At 30.9% G+C, this 19,296-nt stretch overlaps 1 protein-coding gene across 14 annotated transcripts in view; it reads right to left on the bottom strand.

Annotated features, from left to right (window-relative positions):
* The window catches only part of LOC145297516 (ubiquitin carboxyl-terminal hydrolase 9X-like), a 292,030-nt gene that overhangs the window by 225,794 nt on the left and 46,940 nt on the right, over nucleotides 1–19,296 (bottom strand). For 12 of the 14 annotated variants that reach the window (XR_013870257.1, XR_013870258.1, XR_013870256.1 and 9 more), the window contains exon 2: nucleotides 12,677–12,787. The exons of the other annotated variants lie outside the window; for them this stretch is intronic. The gene's annotated coding sequence lies outside the window, so the exon portion shown is untranslated. The remainder of the gene's footprint in view (nucleotides 1–12,676; nucleotides 12,788–19,296) is intronic. 14 annotated transcript variants of the gene reach the window in all.

Below are 19,296 nucleotides of genomic sequence, written 5' to 3'. Positions count from 1 at the left end.
TTTTGTTTAGGTTGAGTTTTATTTCAACTTGTTTCATGGTCCATGGGGGTGTTTTAGGCAGTATGAAGTTGTGAATGCTGGAGATTGGAATTTTCGATTCTTCAATGCTTTCCTTCATTCGGAGCCCGAACGTTTTGATAGTTTTTCTTCTCATGTTAAAGAGTTCTTCATATTTAGGATGGAAGGTACATTGGTATGCAGGGTTGTTTGGGCAAGACTTCAGTTTCAGTAAATATTGAAGCGCTAACTTTTCTCGCCTTAGATCTAGTGGGGGTTCGTGTGCTTCCGTGTATAGACTGTTCACGGGGGAAGTTCTGTATGCTCCTAGGGCCAATCTTAGGCCAGTATGGTGAATAGGGTCTAGGCTTTTTATATATGATGTTCGGGTTGATCCATATATGAAACAACCGTAGTCTAGCTTTGAGCGGACTAGTGCTCTGTAAAGTTTAAGAAGTGTTTCCCTGTCTGCACCCCAATCGGTATGTGCTACCACTCTCAAAAGATTTACAGCTTTGTTACATTTTTTTTTCAGATAGTTTATGTGTGGGATGAATGTTAACTTTTTGTCAAATAAAATCCCTAAGAATTTGTACTGGTCAGTAACGGGTATGGGCATTCCTTCCATGGTTAGGACAGGATCATTATGCATGTTCTTTAGTTTGCAGAAATGCATGCATTTCGTTTTTCTTTTGGAGAATCTAAATCCATTCTCTTCCGTCCATCTCATTACTTTGTTTAAGCACAATTGAAGCTTCCTTTCTATTATAGATATATATCTAGATCTACAGCATATTAGGAAGTCATCCACATATAGGGAGCAATCTACCCCAGGGTTAAGGTTTTTTACAATGTTGTTAATTCGGATACTGAACAGGGTCACTGACAGTATACTCCCTTGAGGTACTCCATTCTCTTGTTCTTTCAAGTCCGAGAGAGCTGTGCCAACCTTTATTCTGAACCGTCTATTTTTTTAAAAATTTTCAATAAAAATTGGCATTCTGCCTTTTAGTCCAAGCGCCTTTAGATCCCTTGTAACACCGTACTTCCACACAGTATCGTAGGCTTTTTCCATGTCAAAAAACACTGCTGTTAAATGTTCCTTCCTTACAAAGGCTTCTCTGATGAACGTTTCAAGTCTGACTATGTGGTCTATTCAACTTCGGTTTTTCCTGAATCCTGTTTGAAATTCTGTAATAAGATTCTCTGTTTCCAGGAACCAGATTAGTCTTTTGTTTATAATCCTTTCCATGGTCTTACAAATGCAGCTTGTTAGAGCTATTGGCCTGAAATTCAATGGATCTGAGACGTTACTTGATTGGGATTGGATGTTTGAGTTTTCAGATTTGGGGATTGGTATTATTGTGGCCTCTTTCCAGGTCTCGGGTACGTTTCCACTGGACCATATAATATTGAAAATTTCAAGTAGGTATTTCATTGAGGTTTCTGGAAGTTTTTTGAGGATTTCATATGGAATTTCATCGGGCCCTGTAGCTGTGTCATGGGATTTGGTTAGCGATTCTTTTAATTCAGGCAAGGTAAGAGGTTGGTTGTATTTTTCAGTATTTTGTGATTTAAATAGAATTTTCTTTTTCTCTTCCTTTTCTCTAATCTTTTTGAATTTCTTTGTTTGTCTGTCACATGATGAAATTTTTGATAAATTATCTGCCAGGTTATTGGAAATATCTTTTTGATCGGTGTATATTTTGTTGCCTTTAGAGATGTGGGATATTGGTGTACTACTACACTTTCCTTCTATTTTCCTCATCATGTTCCAAACTGTTTTCGCCTTGGTATTCACATTAATTTTGGATATATAATTTCTCCAGGTTGTTCTTTTGGATTCCTTTATGATTCGTCTGGCTTTTGCTCTGTTGTTTTTGAAGAAATCCAGATTTTCGCTTGTTGGATACTTTTCGAATTTTCTCAAGGCAGCTCGTCGAGCTCTGATGGCTTTTCTGCATTCTTTTGTGAACCAAGGTTTGTTGTGATTGTTGGTTTTGGTTGTTTTCGGTATGGTATTATTTGCTATGTTTGTGAGTGTTTTAATGAAGTAGTTCAAATGGTCATCTTCATCATTCTTTTCGATAATTAATTGGTTTTTGCACTGTTCCTGGAAGTCTTCCCAATCCGCTTTATGTAGGTTCCATTTGGGTGTTTTTTGTTCAGTGCTAGTACTTAGACTTTCCAGGATGATTGGGAAATGATCACTCCCACAGGTGTCATTGTGTACTTTCCAGTCATAGTTCATATATATGGAAGGATCACATAAGGTAAGGTCAATGGCGGTGAAAGTACCTGTTGCTGGGTACATATAGGTGTAGTTTTGATTATTAAGGAGGCATAGATTATTTTTATTTATTATGTTTTCTATTTCTTTTCCTTTTTTATTTGTTTCTTTACTCCCCCATATTACATTGTGACTGTTGAGATCTCCTAGTAGAAAAAAGGGTTTAGGGAGTTGTTTTATTAATGTAGTTATCTCAGTTTCGTTGATTGTATCTTTTGGAGGGATGTATATTGAGCAAAGTGTTATAGTTCTATGTAGAGTCACTGTAACTGCAATTGCTTGCAAGTTTGTGTTTATATTTATTTGTCTTTGAGGGACTTCATTCTTCACAAGTATTGATGTGCCTCCAGAAGCTCTGTCCGTATCTTTATGTAGTTGTAAGATGTGTAGTGTTTTATGTTGATGGTATTATTTTCTTTCAGAAAGATCTCCTGTAGACAGACAAGTGCTGGGCTCATATTTGTTATTAATAATGTGAGTTCATTTTGGTTTGCTTTTATCCCTCTGATATTCCATTGTAATATTTTGTTCATCATTTGGAATTGTGTTCAACTTCCATCGTCTCCAATCCCTCAAATCTATTTTCTGTCGGAGTCCCTGTTCAAGATATAGATCGGGATCTTTCTTTTCCTGTTTTTGTTTGTTTTTGTTTTTTGTCTGGGGGGATTTTTGATTCTTTTCTGGCTTGTGATGTGTTTGATGGTTGTTCGGTTGTTTTTGTAGAAATGGTTTGTGGTTTTGTTTCTTTTTGTGGTTCAGTAGTGTCTTTACTTAATATTATCCTTGGATTGGTTGCAGACATTGCACTATTCATTTTCCTCATTTCTTCTAATAGTTCTTTCATTTCCTTTATTAGTTTGCTTAGGACATCAATTTTCTTGTCAGTTGTATCCGTTACATGTATATGACCATTTTGATTGTTGATTGGATTAGTTTTTTTTGTTACATCTGCATATGTTTTAGTTTCGATGATTTTCCTGGCCTCTGGGTAGGATATATTCTTCATATGTTTTAGTTTGGTCACTTCTTTTTCTCTTTTCCATATTTCGCAAAATCTAGAGCCAGCGCCATGGTTTCCCAGGCAGTTGGCACACTTGAAATCTTTTCTGCAGTCAATGTGTGGGCCACTTTCTCCACATCTTCCACACACTGGTAATCGTGTGCACCGATCTTAATGGTGTCCAAACTTCTGGCACTTGAAGCATTGGAGGGGGTTTGGAATATAAATTTCTACATTTATTTTCATATATCCGACTTTCACTTCTTTGGGTATGGTGAGGGAATCGAAAGTTAGTATATATGTATTGGTATCGATTTTCTCACTGTTTTTTTTAATTTGAACTCTGCGAACATCTAACACATTCTGTTTCTGTAAGTTTGTCCGGATTTCCTCCAAGGGACAAAGTGCAAGTTCGTGGCTTTTCACTACTCCTTTGCAGGTATTTAGGGTTGGATGTCTGTAGCATTTGACTTTGATGTTTTCAAATAATTTTAGTTTCAATATTTCTTTAGTTTGTTCTTCGTTATGGGTTTCTATTAGTAGGCTGCCGTTAAATTGTTTTTTAATAGACTTTGGTTTTAGAGTTTTAAGATTTTTTTCAATTTTAAAAGGTGATAGTTTGCTCAAAGGAGTTTCCTCCATTGATTCTATTACTACGAATGTTGAGTTCCTTGGTTTTATCGTCTCTTCGTCAGAGCTACTGATGTCAGAGACATCAGAGTGGGTTCTCTTTGGGTGGTTGGGTGGTTTTTGGGAGGAATAAGCCATATATTTTGTTTTCTTTTTTCGTCATCTTTGTTCCCCACCCACCTCGGAGTCCTATTTGGGAAGAGCCTGGGGGGAAACCCATTCGCCCAGCCTCTACAGGGATACAATGATGATATAACCGACTTTGGTGGTATCATAATGATTATCTGTTCTCTCTTGATATTGCTATGGGATCTGTAGCAATCCTGAGGGGTTTACAGCCTCGTCATCGATATTCACACCTAATCGATTGACCCTCAGCCACCGCTTTCCATCATATATTAGGGTTATTTGTGGGAGAGGGGGGATGTGTTGTATTAGTAGTGGGTTTTTGGAATGGGCAATATATGGTGGGGCTTGGCGTGACTGGCCGATTGGTCGGATCGGGCCTCTCCGACCGCCCGTCTAATCGAAGTAAGGGCCAAAGTAATGTGTTGCGGTGCCTAAACTTCTATGTATCCTGGTTTAGGTTCGCTCAATCACCAGGATCACGTCCTAAGACTTTACGGGTAGCAACCCACGGCTAACTGGTTGCCCCATTGAGGGATTTTTACCCTCTGCAGGAGGACAGTCGGTTTGTTCTCATGCCCTACCGACAGGGAAAAAAAAAATAAATAAATAGATAATTTAATAGAATATTTTTCTTTTTCTTTCTTTTTTTGTTGTTTCTTTTCCTTTTTAAAATCTGTTTCTATTTAACCCATAGTTGGGACCCTAACAGGTACTACCACTACGGGTCAGGGTGGACCTGGGAGCAATGGCAATTAAGAGGTGGCTCCACACTCCCCAAGCCCGTAAGCCGGACCTCACCATCGGATGTAGTTTAAGGTCATATCCAGGACCGGGAGTAAGGTAGGAAAAAATAAAATAAAATGGGGGGGGGGGGTAATAGGCTGTTTTTGTTTTTGGTTTTGCAGAACATAATTAAGTTTTACAAAAAAAGATCAGAAAACAAAACGTCAATGTAGGTGCATTTCGTCTCAGGAAGCCACAGGGCAGCCTGATCTGGTAGCACCACGTTATAAAATTAGATTTCAGAAAATACAAAAATGATGGATAAGCTACTCAAAGTAAAATAGTTCAGTTTGTCATTTTGAATGCACTTCAACAACATCCATATTTGTTATTGGCATCGGTTTAGTTATCCTGAATATTTCATTCTTCTGATTATCCATTTGTAGTCAATCTGAAAACCTGACTTGCCCAGCTTTCATCTTGGCTTCATATATTGTTCTTGTCCTTTTTACCACTATGCATCCTTATTCAATAAATTTTTTTCTCCACTTATTTCCATGTAAAAATGCAAATTAAAAATAAATCCTCATTAAAATCAAAGTGATTTTTACCTTACTCTGATAAAAAAAAAAGAAAAAAATCTAGTCCCTATCAATCCTTTCCTTCTTTAACTTTACAGTAAATTCAGTTTAACGAAAGGGAAATAAGAGAAAAATGAGAATAGAAAAGTGGAGGCTATTTTTATTATCTGGTGTTGGTTATATAAATAAAAGTTAAATGTTTATTAATCATTATTAAAAAAAAAAAAAAAAAAAAAAAAAGATTAAAAGATAGAATTGATTATATAAAGGATTGTTTACTTGAAAATGCTGCTATATGAATGTAAATATTCTTATAATTGCGTGGTATATTTCATACACTCCTCAATTTATGAAAGTCAAAATAATATGCTTCGATAACTTTAAACCAGAAAACATTTTTCATCTAATCACACAATGAAAAAAAAAAAGCCTTTGCTACAAAATAAAATTGGAATTCTGAAAAAGAAAAAAAGAAATCTAGTTTACTACACATTATTAGTTATAAGGGTATGGGGCTTTTTCTTAAACATATCCTCTTTCTAGGAAAAAAAATAATTATCATTTCTTCTATCTTTATTAAAGAATGAATATTGAAGTCATTTTCTTCAATGTACTCATTGGTTATCTTATCCAAAGTTTCCCATAACTGCATAGAATATAAGCAGCTTTAGAAGCACCGATAGATTTGTTGAAGAGACAATCACATAAAAGATGTATTCAATTGGTTCTGATGCAAGCATTGAACTGAATTTTTTTAGCAATGCTCATGGAAAAACTGAAATTAAACTTTTGCTATTTTTTGATAAAACAGTCTAATTAAAAAAAAAAAATCAAGTTCAGACTACTGTTCTTACTTTGTTTTTTGGTTTTTTTCACAACCAATGTAATCTGACTTTTAGGAGTATCTTGTTGGACTTGAGGAATCTTTCTGTTGAATTCAATAAGATCAGATTACATTACACAATAATAACATTCAAGATGAGAACAGTGGTCAAAATAATACAAATTATCAATGCTCATCTCAAAAATTCATAAACATTCAGGTGTGAGAAACTGGCAAGACTTAAAATAGGGATAGCTGTTCAGGTGGAATGTTCTCAGTATCTCAATACTTGTTTAACATTACAAATCCGATTTCAAACTAAACAGCCAGAGACAAACATCAGCTGAATAGAATCTTTATTTCCAATCAAATTGATAATTAGAGAAATTTCAAGAGCTGGAAATAAAAGGTGGAATAGTAGCTGTTTTTTGATTTCGACTTTATCAGCTGAGATATGACAACCGAATATTGATGTCTGATCTACTAATATTAAACAAAAACAGTTCTATATTAGCTAGAGATGAAAATTGGCCTGGTCATTTTCAGCGATGAATTAAGACTTTTTTTTTGTGATTGTCATACAAAAGGTATGATACCAAACGTGTGAAAAAAGTATCATTCAATTTTTAATGATTTGAGGTTGCAAATCTATCTATGTTAGAAAGATACACTTTTTGAAAAGATTGAGTAAGGTTACAATTTGTCTGGATGTTTGAGATTATTTCAAGTGTGAATGCAGACTCCACAATAATAATGTACTCTGTCAATACAAGGACATAAGTGGCCAATAACAAAAAAAAAAAAAAATCTGCCCCCCCCATTCTCTAAATTGAGCCAAATAAAAAAAAAAAAAAAAAAAACAAAGCTTGACTGATTCAGCAAAAATCAGTTTTTGCTACAAAAAAAAAAAAAAAAAAAAAAAAAAAAAAATTTTATAATTTTGCTTTTACAAAAGAGTGAAGGTTTTGCATTTTTGGTATTAATGTATGACACCGTAAATAGTTTAAATGGATAATACTTTCTGTATAAGATTGAAGTGTGACAATGTGAATATCATTCATGTATGCACTTAAACATAACCTGCAATATAATGATTGGTCTGAAGTAATTTACACTGAAATAGGGTTTGTAGGTCGGAAAAAACTGATTTACTTAAAACCAGGTTAAAAAACAGTAATCATAAAATACAAAATGAGAGCATGTGAGAAACTGTCTTTTCAAAATATGGATAAAAGATAATCACAGAAATAAACATGGCCAAATTATAAATCAGAAAGCGAGAGCAAATAATTATAAAATTGTTTTTTTTTGCTTCTAGTTTTTCAGAATATTCAAATCTAATAGCCTAAAAAAAAAAAAAAAAAAAAAATGTAGTTACATTTTCAGGGGAGTGGGAGGGGCTACAATACCTTTTCTTATACTGAAAGTATCAACTGATATTTGAATTTCATTTTTTTCCTTTTTAAATGCTTTAAATTCTGTTAAGAGTAATTTTGTGTAAAAGAATGTCCAAACCCTTTTTTTGTGGAGTAAAAAAGTTTTCAAAACATTAATGTTTGGCCAAAGAAATAAAGAAAAATAGATGACAAAAAGCCCCACGCTGTAGAAATTGGACAAAAAATAACTTATGTTTATTTAAAAAAAAAAAAATTGATGCATAAAAACTAGATAAAATGTCAGAAAGTGTTTGAGTAAGTTTAATGTAAAAAGTTGCAAAATTTATAAAAATCAGTTTTTTTTTTTTTTTATTCGATTTCACATCTTTAAAATGTTCAGATTATAAATCTCTCCACATACACGCAGAATATTATTGGTATTTTTAAGCCAAAAACACTTCAGACAATAATTAGAAACATTTTTTGAAAATTTAATCTAAGAATTAAGCCTAAAAATTGCCTTTCCTTAAATCAAAGTTCACATCCAAAACATTTACAGTTTTAACATCTGATATAATATCCACTTTTAATTTAATTCTACGGAATTCATTTAAGATAATCTTTTTGGTTCTTTCACATTTAGGGCCGTTGGATTCCTTGATGATCATCAGTCCATCATCACGATACAAGCCTATATCCATGACATTGATGTCTTTGGTTAAGTTGTATAGTATGAATAGACCTAAGTCTGTCATTTCAGCCGAATCCAAAGACCCCATGGAAATGTCAAACAGGTCATTTATTATTTTTTTGATGTGAACTTTGATTTAAGGAAAGGCATCTACCAACCATATAGGAAGGAAAACTCAAACCCAATTTATGTACACCCCCTATCAAATCACCCAAAATCTATCATTAGGCATATCCCCAAATCCATTAGTAAAAGAATCAGTGACAATTCTTCCAATCTTGAAACATTTAATAAACATAAATATTTCTATAACAGGGCCCTTAAGGATAGTGGATACAAAAACACCCAAATTGAGTTCATAGAACCAACACACCCAAACACAAATAGAAACCGTAAGAGAAAAATCCTTTGGTACAATCCCCCTTTTAATCTGAAACTTAAAACAAATCTAGGAATGAAATTCTTAAACTTAATTAAAAAGCACTTCCCTATTAATAACATACTACATAAAATTTTCAATAAAAATACAATAAAACTTAGTTATAGCTGTAATGAAAACCTTGAAAAAATAATTAAAAAACATAATAACAAAATATTAAACAAAAATAGCACACCCATTGCTACCGAAAGTTGTAACTGTAGAATTAAATCAAAATGCCCTCTTAAAGGAAATTGTCAAATTACTTCTGTAGTGTACCAAGCAACTATTTCTACTAAGGAAAATCCGAATGAAAAAAAATATTACATAGGAATGACAAATAACAATTTTAAAGAAAGATTTACCGGTCACAAGTGCTCTTTTGAAAATAATGAGTACAAAAATAGAACTTCCTTGTCTAAATATTACAATGAACTAGTAGAGCAAGGTTACTCCCCAATAGTAAATTGGAAAATTTTAAAGAAAGCGAAAACCTGTTCATCTTTAAACTCGCCTTGCTACCTATGTCTTTATGAGAAATTATTTATACTTACTTTTAGAGAAAGAGATAAATTATTAAATAAGAAGCACGAAAATTCAATTAATTGCAAACATTATAAAAACCATCTTTTAAGTAATTTAGTTTAGATATAAAATTTAAATAAATTAAAAATTGTCACCGATTTCTATAATTTATTAAAATACTATTAATATACTTTCTCCTCTCCTGATTTCATTCTTTACTTCTCCTATCTTATATACCTGTGTGTCTATGTGTATATGCATGTGTCTATGTATTTATTTTATGACCGTGTGTACTTAGATCTATACATTTCTATATTATTTGGTATACCCTCCCATGTTTATTCAATCCATTTGTATGTTTCTATGTGTGTATGCATCTTTCTGTACTCTTGCCAAATTATTTGTATTCTTATGTATTTCTATATATATAATTTATGTAAATTATACATATTTATGTGTGAGTATATATATGTGTGTGTGCGTTGTTGTTTATTAGTATATGATTGTGTGCATATATTTGTGTATTTTTTGTATGTATGTGTATACATAAGATTATATATATATATATATATATATATATATATATATATATATGCTTATTTGTATGTCGGTTGGTTCTCTGTGGGTATATACATATGTATCTTATTATTTTTAATTTGGGTACTATCTACCTGTGCGTCGCTACTTTTGAGTATTTCGTTGATTTAATTACTTCTTTTGCCTGAATATATTTATATATTTATAGGTAAGTGTACTTGTATCTGTGTTATTAGTAATCTGGTCTTGAATGTATTATTTTGTGATTTAATATGACTTTATATCTATACTTAAATAGCTTAAACTTCCAACTTAATAGTATAGTTACACCTTTACTTATGTGCATGTATATGTATATATATATATATATATATGTGTGTGTGTATGTGTGTGTATATATGGATATATATATGTGTGTGTGTGTATATACATATTTGTATTGTATTCTTTTTATATACATAAATATTAGTAGTTTTTTATTTATAATTATTGGACCTATTTAATTTATTTAATCCCCTCTTATGGCTAAATATGTTATATTAAAAAGATAATAAATATTAATTTTATTCTGTTTTTATTATTATTATTATTATAATTATCATTACTATTATGTTTATTGTTATTAATAATAATTTTAATATTGTTTTATCATTATTTTCTTCTTTTATTCATATATTTATCTAATAAAAACGCGAAAACTTTAAACTTATATCATTTAGCATAAAGGGCCTAATTAATGGTAGACGTATGTTTGAATTGCGTTGATTTTACTCGTGGACGTATGTAAGAGGATAAATATGCTAGCTAAATACATTCACTGCCTTTTTTGACACGTTCATTTCTGACGCTTGGATTGTATCTTCTGTTTGTATTTGTAATAATATGTTTCATTACTGAATTGTATAATTGTTCATAAATTGGTTGACACGCAGATCTTTTTCTTTTTCTTTTTCTATATACTGTCAAATTCTTACTTTCTCTCTTTCTCTATTTAACTAGATCTCATTATTCTTTCCTTTTCCTTCTAGTTCTTATTCTCTTTATAATAACCATTTATATCTTTTTTCTTTTCTTCTCCATATATATATATATATATATATATATATTCTCTCTTCTTTTTCTCTCTATTTTGTTTTCTCTCTATTTTCTTTCTCTATTTCTGTCTCTATTCCTTTTTTTCTCTTCTCAATCACTCTCTCCCCATTGTAATCTTTTAACTTTATTTAAATTGCCTCTCCCTTTTTACTTTTTTATTTAATAAAAGTTCTGTGTTTTAAGTTTTTTAACTCCAACTTCTAAAGAGTTCCTACCTAAAATAAAAATCCATTATTCATTGAACTTTTGAATAGTCAAGTCGCTGCCTGATGATATCTGTTGTTTGATTGAAACAAGTGGCTATTTGTAGCAGCGGGATGTGAGCATGTTTATATAACAATAAACAAGTATTTATGTATATGTATATATATTTGTTTAAAAAATGTTGCCTATACCACTTTTGTCAGTTTTTGATCTATAGACATGAAACTCAATATATAGGATATTCAAACCCATGCAAAACTTTATAATTGGGTTTTAGCCAGGGAATATTGGTGCAAAAGTATAAACTTTGTCTCAGTGTATCCAGTTGTTGAACAGAATATTGTGAAATTTCCAGTATATTGAAAATTTTTTAAACTGAATGATTTGTGGCAAATTTTCCCATTAATTGAAGAACGTATTTCTGACAAGTTTCTGGTTTTCATATCCATGGATAAATTCATGTTAAAGTTCAAACAGCTAACTAATATTTAAAATTTGAAAATTATCAGAATGCAGATTTCACCTGCAACAAAATAACCTAAGATATTAAATTTTTATTCCTAGTACTATTATTTGAAAACATTTATTATAAAGTAGGCGAAATATATAAATATATACCAGAAAGTATGTTTGAAAATCAAAACATCTGAAGGCTAAAAAAATACACAGAATTATATTCAAAATACTAATGCTGTAAGAAAAAAAAAGGTTCTTATGCAAGTAAGATACCATGCAATTTTTTAATAGTATTTTCAAGTTAAATTCAAGTTCTAGATGAAAGTACAGAAGTTACAGAATATTTTCCCCATGTTAAGAATGGGCTTCTAAATGTTATTTCAGCACAATAACTTTTCTGCATAAGTATAAAAAAAAAGTATATGAAAGAATGTTTTAATATTTCTAGGGTGAATGTCCAGTTTTTGAACAGTTCAGTTAAATGCAATTCAAATAATGGGCCACAGGCTGGGGGGGGGGGGGTGCAGAAAAAAAAAAAAAAAATGTAGAAAGGTAGGCCTCGAAATGGTGTGTATGCTCTCCTGACAACTCAAAATTATCTGTATACTAGAATGGATTACCCCCCGCCGAAAAAAAAATAAGTAAAATAAAAATAAAAATAAGTTAAATAAAAATTTAAAAAAAAAAAAACAACTTTATTATATACATGTCTACAGGGAGAGGTAGGCTCCGAAATGGTGTGTATTCACTCCTGAATACTACTCTACATTATCTGGAGACCAGAATAAAATGCCCTACAAGTTAAAAGATCTGATAAACTTGATTATATACCTATATACCAAGGTAGCTATTTCTTCCAAATAACAATATCTTCAGTTGGTTGCTCACTTCATTGTAAGTTTCTGCTAATGTATTGTAGAAGCATTTTAGTCTTCTCGCTATATTGTCACCATAGCAATATAGCAGGGATGTAACCTATTTCTCCTATCAAAGGTCTGGGCAGTAGGGAAATGCTCTTGCTGGTCTTTTAAGTGGCTCATGGGACATCTAACATTGTTCCTCTTGGCCAGATAACACCCAATCCATTGGATGTGTAAAGTTTTGAATTCACTCAAAGCCAGGGACATACATACACTAATAACTTATCTATACAAATTTGAAAGCTCAGTGTTACAATATAAAAAAAAATTAAATAGATTACCTTGGATATTTGAAGATACTTTGCCTAAATTCTTTAATTCTAAATGGTACAGTTCCTTATTTGTACACATGGAGACCTATGTTGGGAGAGAATCCTGTATCCAAACAAAACCTAAAAAGAGAAAAACAAAAAAAATTAAAATAAAAGATTACACAAATCTGAAAATAGGTTTATTTTAAATGTAACGACACAATTATGAAGTATAAAGGGGGATTTACAATTTTCTTGCTATTAGCAGAGGCGAGACAGAAAAGTTGAAAATCAGGAGTTGGCAATTTTTGCAATTGTTTTGAATTTGTTTTTTTTAGCTAACTCCATAGATCTACAGGAGTCGAGAACCAAACAGACTAATAGAGAGCATATTTATTATTTTTTATTTGGTTTGAAGTTGATTTTACCTCTAGAAATAATAGCAAGATAGAAATTCTTTTTCAAGCATCTACATTGAAGAGGTCTGAAGCTACTTTCATGATATAAGAATAGTATTGCTAAAAGGATTCAAAAAGATATTCAATAAACGCTAACATACCTTATGCCAGTAAATTGGGAAATTATCCTAAAAGATATTTCCAGACAGGAAGTAACTCACACCTACATGAAGACAAATCACCGTTTAATTTCCATTTTTTTTATTACTGTAATAACCACTACTAATGTGTCAAGTATTGATTTTTTTTTTAATTTTTAACTTAAAATGACAAATGTTTTTATACAAAGTTATTTGGGAATAATGACAAAACTCATTTCAATATAAATAGCAATACACATGAAAAAATTTAAATGGCTTAAAATATTTCAATATTGGTGTGTAATATATATATATATATATATATATATATATATATATATATATATATATATATATACATACATACAAGTTAGAAAAGCATTTCATCCAAGGCATGAAAATTGTTAAACAAAATGTTTTTACTATAGGCTTTAAAAATAAAGGTACAAGATTCAATTTGAAATTTATGTACTTTCATACATTTTACAAAGTAAGGTATTAAATTTTTATACCTTACTTTGTAAAATGTATAAAAGTGCACTTTGAAAATAAATAAATTTCAAATTGAATCTTGTACCTTTATTTTTAAAGCCTATAGTAAAAACATTTTGTTTAACAATTTTCATGCCTTGGATGAAATGCTTTTCTATCTTGTATCCTATCTTTAAGATTATATTTTATTTAATTTATTAATTTGGATTTAAAAAAAAGATGAATGTGATTTTGTATGTATTTATAAAAACTACTCTATTTCAGATTGTATTTCTCCTCACACCACAACTCATTTTTGCAACCCCCTCTTCGTATTATTACAGGTCTGAATATTCTGTTTCAGTTTCTCCTCACTCCACAACTCTTTTTTGCAACTCTCTCTTTGTCATACATGTCTGAATAATAAGAAAATCTGAATTTTTTTAACAAAAACTTTAAAATAACTTTTTTAGATTAATTTTTTTAAAACTTCTTTCAGAATAGAAAATCTTTACAATTTAATAAACATATTTCATATAGGTTTCATCAAAAATATTCAGTAGATAACGAAAAAAAGAGATGAAAATGTCAAAAGGAGTGTATAACTGGTTACGCTCAATAGTAGTCCTCGCTAGCGAAAGACTTTGTTATTGTTATTCTATTATTATTTAAAACATTTTGTGTCCTGCGCTTTCGCGCGAGGACATATATATATATATATAGAAAGAGCTTGATAAGCTAAGAAAGAATTTTACAAATCCAGTTAAAATCAAGTTATGACTATTTTTATGCCTTGCGTGTTTGGACATTTCCCCTCTTTAAGACCATATGCATTTTGTCACATTTTTTACTATTTTTTCAGTAAAAATGCTATATCTTTGTTAAAACACAAGACTAAGCAATGAAATTTACCATATTAGTGGATTTTTGTACAAGGAATCTGAATAGGCTGCTGAAAATCTCCAGAAATGAATGGTTTCCAAATAATCTGCAGTAAATGCACATAAATATGCTGTGCTTGCTTAAAAATGCCATGTATTCATTAAAAGAAAACAAGTTAGAAAACTCAAAGTTGAATTGTAATGCATTTAATGTGCCCAAAACTGAAATCGAAATCTAGGATTGGTTAAAAATGAACATATTGCAATATTTCTTTGGTAGTATTGTAGATTAATACCTCTTCAAAATATATGATTCTACTTTTATAGACAATTGCATGTGAACAACTTGAAAAACTTTAATAAAAGATAAACAAAAATTATTTTAGAATTTAATGTAAAATGATTTCCCATTTTGAATCATTCGAGTGTTTTAGGACAGTTACCCCCCCCCTTTCCTGATAGATAAATCCTGGGTGTTTTTTTTTGTTTGTTTTTCTAAAAGGTGATTATGCATGGTTTTAAGAGGGTCTTTGTGCAATTATGAGAAGGTAGGGAGGTTGCCACTCTGACTTTGGGTTAATGATAGGACTAACGAAAATTATGTGTGAACATCCTGAAGACTCTATAGAAACAAAACAAAAACAATTTCAGAATTTAGAGTGTGGGTTGGTTTCACATAAATGTAAAAATTCACCATTTCAAGACGATTCTAGCGTTTTAGGACAGTTGACCAATTTATTTTTTATGGGAGATTAATCGTGCACTTTTCTTTAAAAGCTTTTTATGCTTTTTTTTTTTTTTTACGCTTACATGAGCTCACAGAGGAAGTTTGTTTAGTGGGGAGCTCTGCCACTTGTACTTAGCATTATTGTTAAGGCAAAATGTTTTAGGAGGAGGCTTGCCACTCATTAGACATAGAATTAAGCAAGTTTTTTTTGTTTTTTTACAAGGGTGTTTGATACCCGTTAAGAAACTTTACAAGAATTATGACAGACAAAAATAAATGTTATTTAAAAAAGTGACGTTCCTCTAACAGAAAACGTGATGCTTGGAAAAATATCAAGTATTTTTGTCCCACCTATTTAAATGTAAAAAAAGACAAATTGTAAAAAATTTGAATTAATGTTCTTTTGATTTTTAATTACATTTCATGTCTTTTTCTACCGTTTTTATTTTTTAACTGAGCATCTCCTACAAATATTTAAATATTATTTTTATTTTTTAATAATCGGGTAGATTAGTTTCCATTTGATAATAATTCACTGAAAAAAATTTTTAAAGGACAAATTAGAAGTGTGTACCGATGGTGTACCGTTCGTACACGTGAACCAAAACAATCGTATTTCACATCTTCCCTTGTTCAAATATTTTAAAATTTAATACTACCCAATTTTTTAAAAATATTTGTATGGTTGATAACAAAAGAGCTCTAACTAAACATGTAAGAAATTTTTTTTTATAACCAGATTTTCAATTAAAAAAAAAAAAAATCGATCTGGAATAAAAATGAACAAAAACAAAACGTCTGAATACACCATGCTTATTGCTTCTGCTACTATTACTAATACTACAGAAGTCTTGATTCAAATTCATAACGATTTTTTCGGATATGTTTTTAAATTGCTACGTACCACTAGAGAAAACACTGTCCAATAATCTTTTTAACGAATAAACATAGTAAAAAAATTGTTTTATTTAATAGTGAGTGTCCAAAGAAAATTTTTCAAAATTTTCCATACACGTCATTTTGAAATCTTTTTTAACACAACAGAAAAAAAAACGAGTGGTCAAATGAATTTCTGACACTCGAAATGATTAAAAATTGACATCTCTTTTGGCTAATTTACAAATTTCGTTATAAAATTCTTAACAGAAATATGGTACGAGTGTTTACAAATCGGGGGGGGGGGGTTACAAAATCTTACCGAAAACGCCGTTTTAGGATGTTCACATTTTTATCACTTTATTTGCTTAAAACTCTAAAAATATATAATGTATGTTATTATTTACTAATTTATTTGAAAGTATATGCATTTCTGAACAAAACGTTGGTATTTTTGAAAACTTAAAGTGCTTAAATATGACTTTTAGCGGAAACCCCTTGAAATCTGATTATCTAAAGTGTTTTATTGGCCATGTGTATTGCTAATATAAATAATCTATATACCATGAAAACGGTAAATGACCTCAATTTATGTAAACTACCAAATTGGTTTGGATGTTTCACACTATATCTTCAAGGTTTCATTGTTTTGTTTTATGGCATGTCAACTAAGGGTATACCGATTAATCGGCAGGTAATTTGCCTAATCGGCCACTTTGCTGATTAATCGGTAATCGGCCGATTGTCTCTTTACTATTAAATTTCATCACTAACAAGTGACTCAAGCAGTTACTATGTTAATGTGTCAAAGCTAATTTAACTTAACATTTATTAAGTGTTTGGCCACTATTATAGCTTTTTGACTTTATTAAATAAAATTTCTAAAATACAATTTCCGATTCTTAGATGAATTATTTTAAACAATTAGATAAGAAAAAAGAAATTACAAACCAACTACAAAGTACAAATTGTAATTCTTCAAGTGAATAACTATAAGCTGAAGTTCTGCTGCTCTATTGCCTCTTCTATTCTTGCTGCCTACCTTCCTTGCTCTCCGTCTCCTCAGTATTTAAAGTTGAATAATTTTAAGTTGTAATGTAAAAACAGTTTCTTCATTCTCAGAACAATCTGTTCCTCGTGGGTTCATACACATTATAACCCTTTCCACAGGTAAAGATGGTGCACTTAAAATATTTTGAAGCCAGTTAACTCCGCAATAGTAAGGTTTCCTGTGTCTTCCACCACTGAAATAGATCATCTCTTGCAAGTAGCGGTAAAGCTACATAATGATAAAGTTCTTTTGTGCATTTAAGCATATGGGATTTACTCCTTTTGAGTTTAGATTGTGATTCTTGTATTTCTGTTGTAGTTGCAATCTCCAGGTTTAACTCCGCTACTTGTTCTAAGTTTTGATTTGTTACTGTAGGCTTATTTGAAGCTAATTCATCAAAAAGGCTTGAAAGAGATACAGTTTTACTTTCACTTTGACCTTCTTGACCCTCAACAGAGCTTGAAGTGTATCCTGCTGATTCGACTTCATTATCATCAGTAGAAAGTAGAAGATGTAGAATCCAAGTCTTAGTATTTTCCATGTCATTCTTTTGGAATTGAAATTTTCATCTTGGATCTAGGAAAGTAAACACACATAAGTTTCTATCATTTAGATAAGATGAAAATCTTTATTCCATTGACTCACAGAATTGTTCAACAATAGTAAGGATACCACTAAAGTCAAAAATATCAAAATTAGATTAAACTCTTGAAAGAAATAACTTCAAAGCTAAAATTGTAGGTATTATCGATATGGTTGAAATTCTGTGGCTTGCTTTGGTGATTTCTTCAAATGAATTCAGTAACTGGACAATTTTTTTTAAACAAGTCCCCATTGGTAAGTTGTTAATCTAGGAATTTTATTATCAACAGCATACATTACAAGAGCTTTTCGTTGTTGTAAATTTCTCTTTAGCATATATGTTGAATTCCACCACATGGTCAAATATTGGAGTTTGTTTTTTTCCAAATTAAACGGATCCTGTATTTCAGTTAATTTGCTAATTGCTAATAAAAAATGATTAAAGTGAGAAACTATATTTCTGTTAGATGTAATGATTGTCTTCACAACCTGTTGGGAAAATAAGGAGTTGAGAGTTGCAATGCATGTATAAAGCATGATGGTGATTCTAAAGCACATTCCCTGACACCAACAAACATATTTGTTCTTGAATCCCGCAAAATCAAGAAAACTTTGAAGATTTTATACTCTTCCAGAACATTGTGCAATTCTTCACTTATTCTTGCACCAGGGAATGGAACAACTAAGCATAGCTCTGCACTGTTCAAAATCATTTGAAACCAATAATCCGCCAAACTCAGAAAGGGGGTATTATTTATAGCAGTTGTCCAAATGTAGTCAAAGAAATATTGCTAATTTCATCAAGAAAGGACTGAATTTTTGTTTTTACTCTTGTAAATATACTGGGAATTATTTCTTCAGTGAAATACTTTTTTGATGGAATACTGTAATTTGGGCTAAGTTTTGCAATAAGCCTATCAAATCCAATGTCAGATGTTACAGCGATTATTTTTCCTATTGGATAATGAATCTTTTGTGAACTGTGGTCATTAATGTCTCAAATTTTCTTGGCCAATATTGATTCTATAGTAGTTTGGGGTTTTGCTGAGGACTCATAGTTGCTACCACTTGTTCCTGGAATGTCCCTGAACAGTCATTGTGTTTCCTTTTCTTATCTGCAACATTTACTTCTGGATAAACTTTTCTAAGATGGTTTGACATATTAGCTGTAAAACTTTGTTGATTTGATATAGTGTGTTAACATAACTTGCAGACAGCCGTATTATTATTCTTGGAATTGACAAAAAAAAAAAAAAAAAAATACTTCCAGCAGAAAATGTTTGTTATAATGGTTGAAGGTTGTTAATATTTAGTTCTTTACATATTTTAATTACATGTCTGATATTAGTTATTTATCTCAATAAAATATTCAGTATCTAAGCCAGAAAAATAAAAATATACATGTAATGGTAGTACGAGTCCAAAGGGAGGAACAAGAGTATAACTGATAAAGATTATATTTTTGGTTTACATGTAGTAACAATTTACTGTACAATTCCTCAACATGAAAACTGAAAAATGGAG

This window comes from Euprymna scolopes, chromosome 18, assembly GCF_053919585.1.
Source record: "Euprymna scolopes isolate OS-2025 chromosome 18, ASM5391958v1, whole genome shotgun sequence".
NCBI lineage: Eukaryota > Metazoa > Mollusca > Cephalopoda > Sepiida > Sepiolidae > Euprymna > Euprymna scolopes.
Note: the sequence above shows the minus strand (reverse complement) of the source record. Positions and strands in the feature narration are given on the sequence as shown.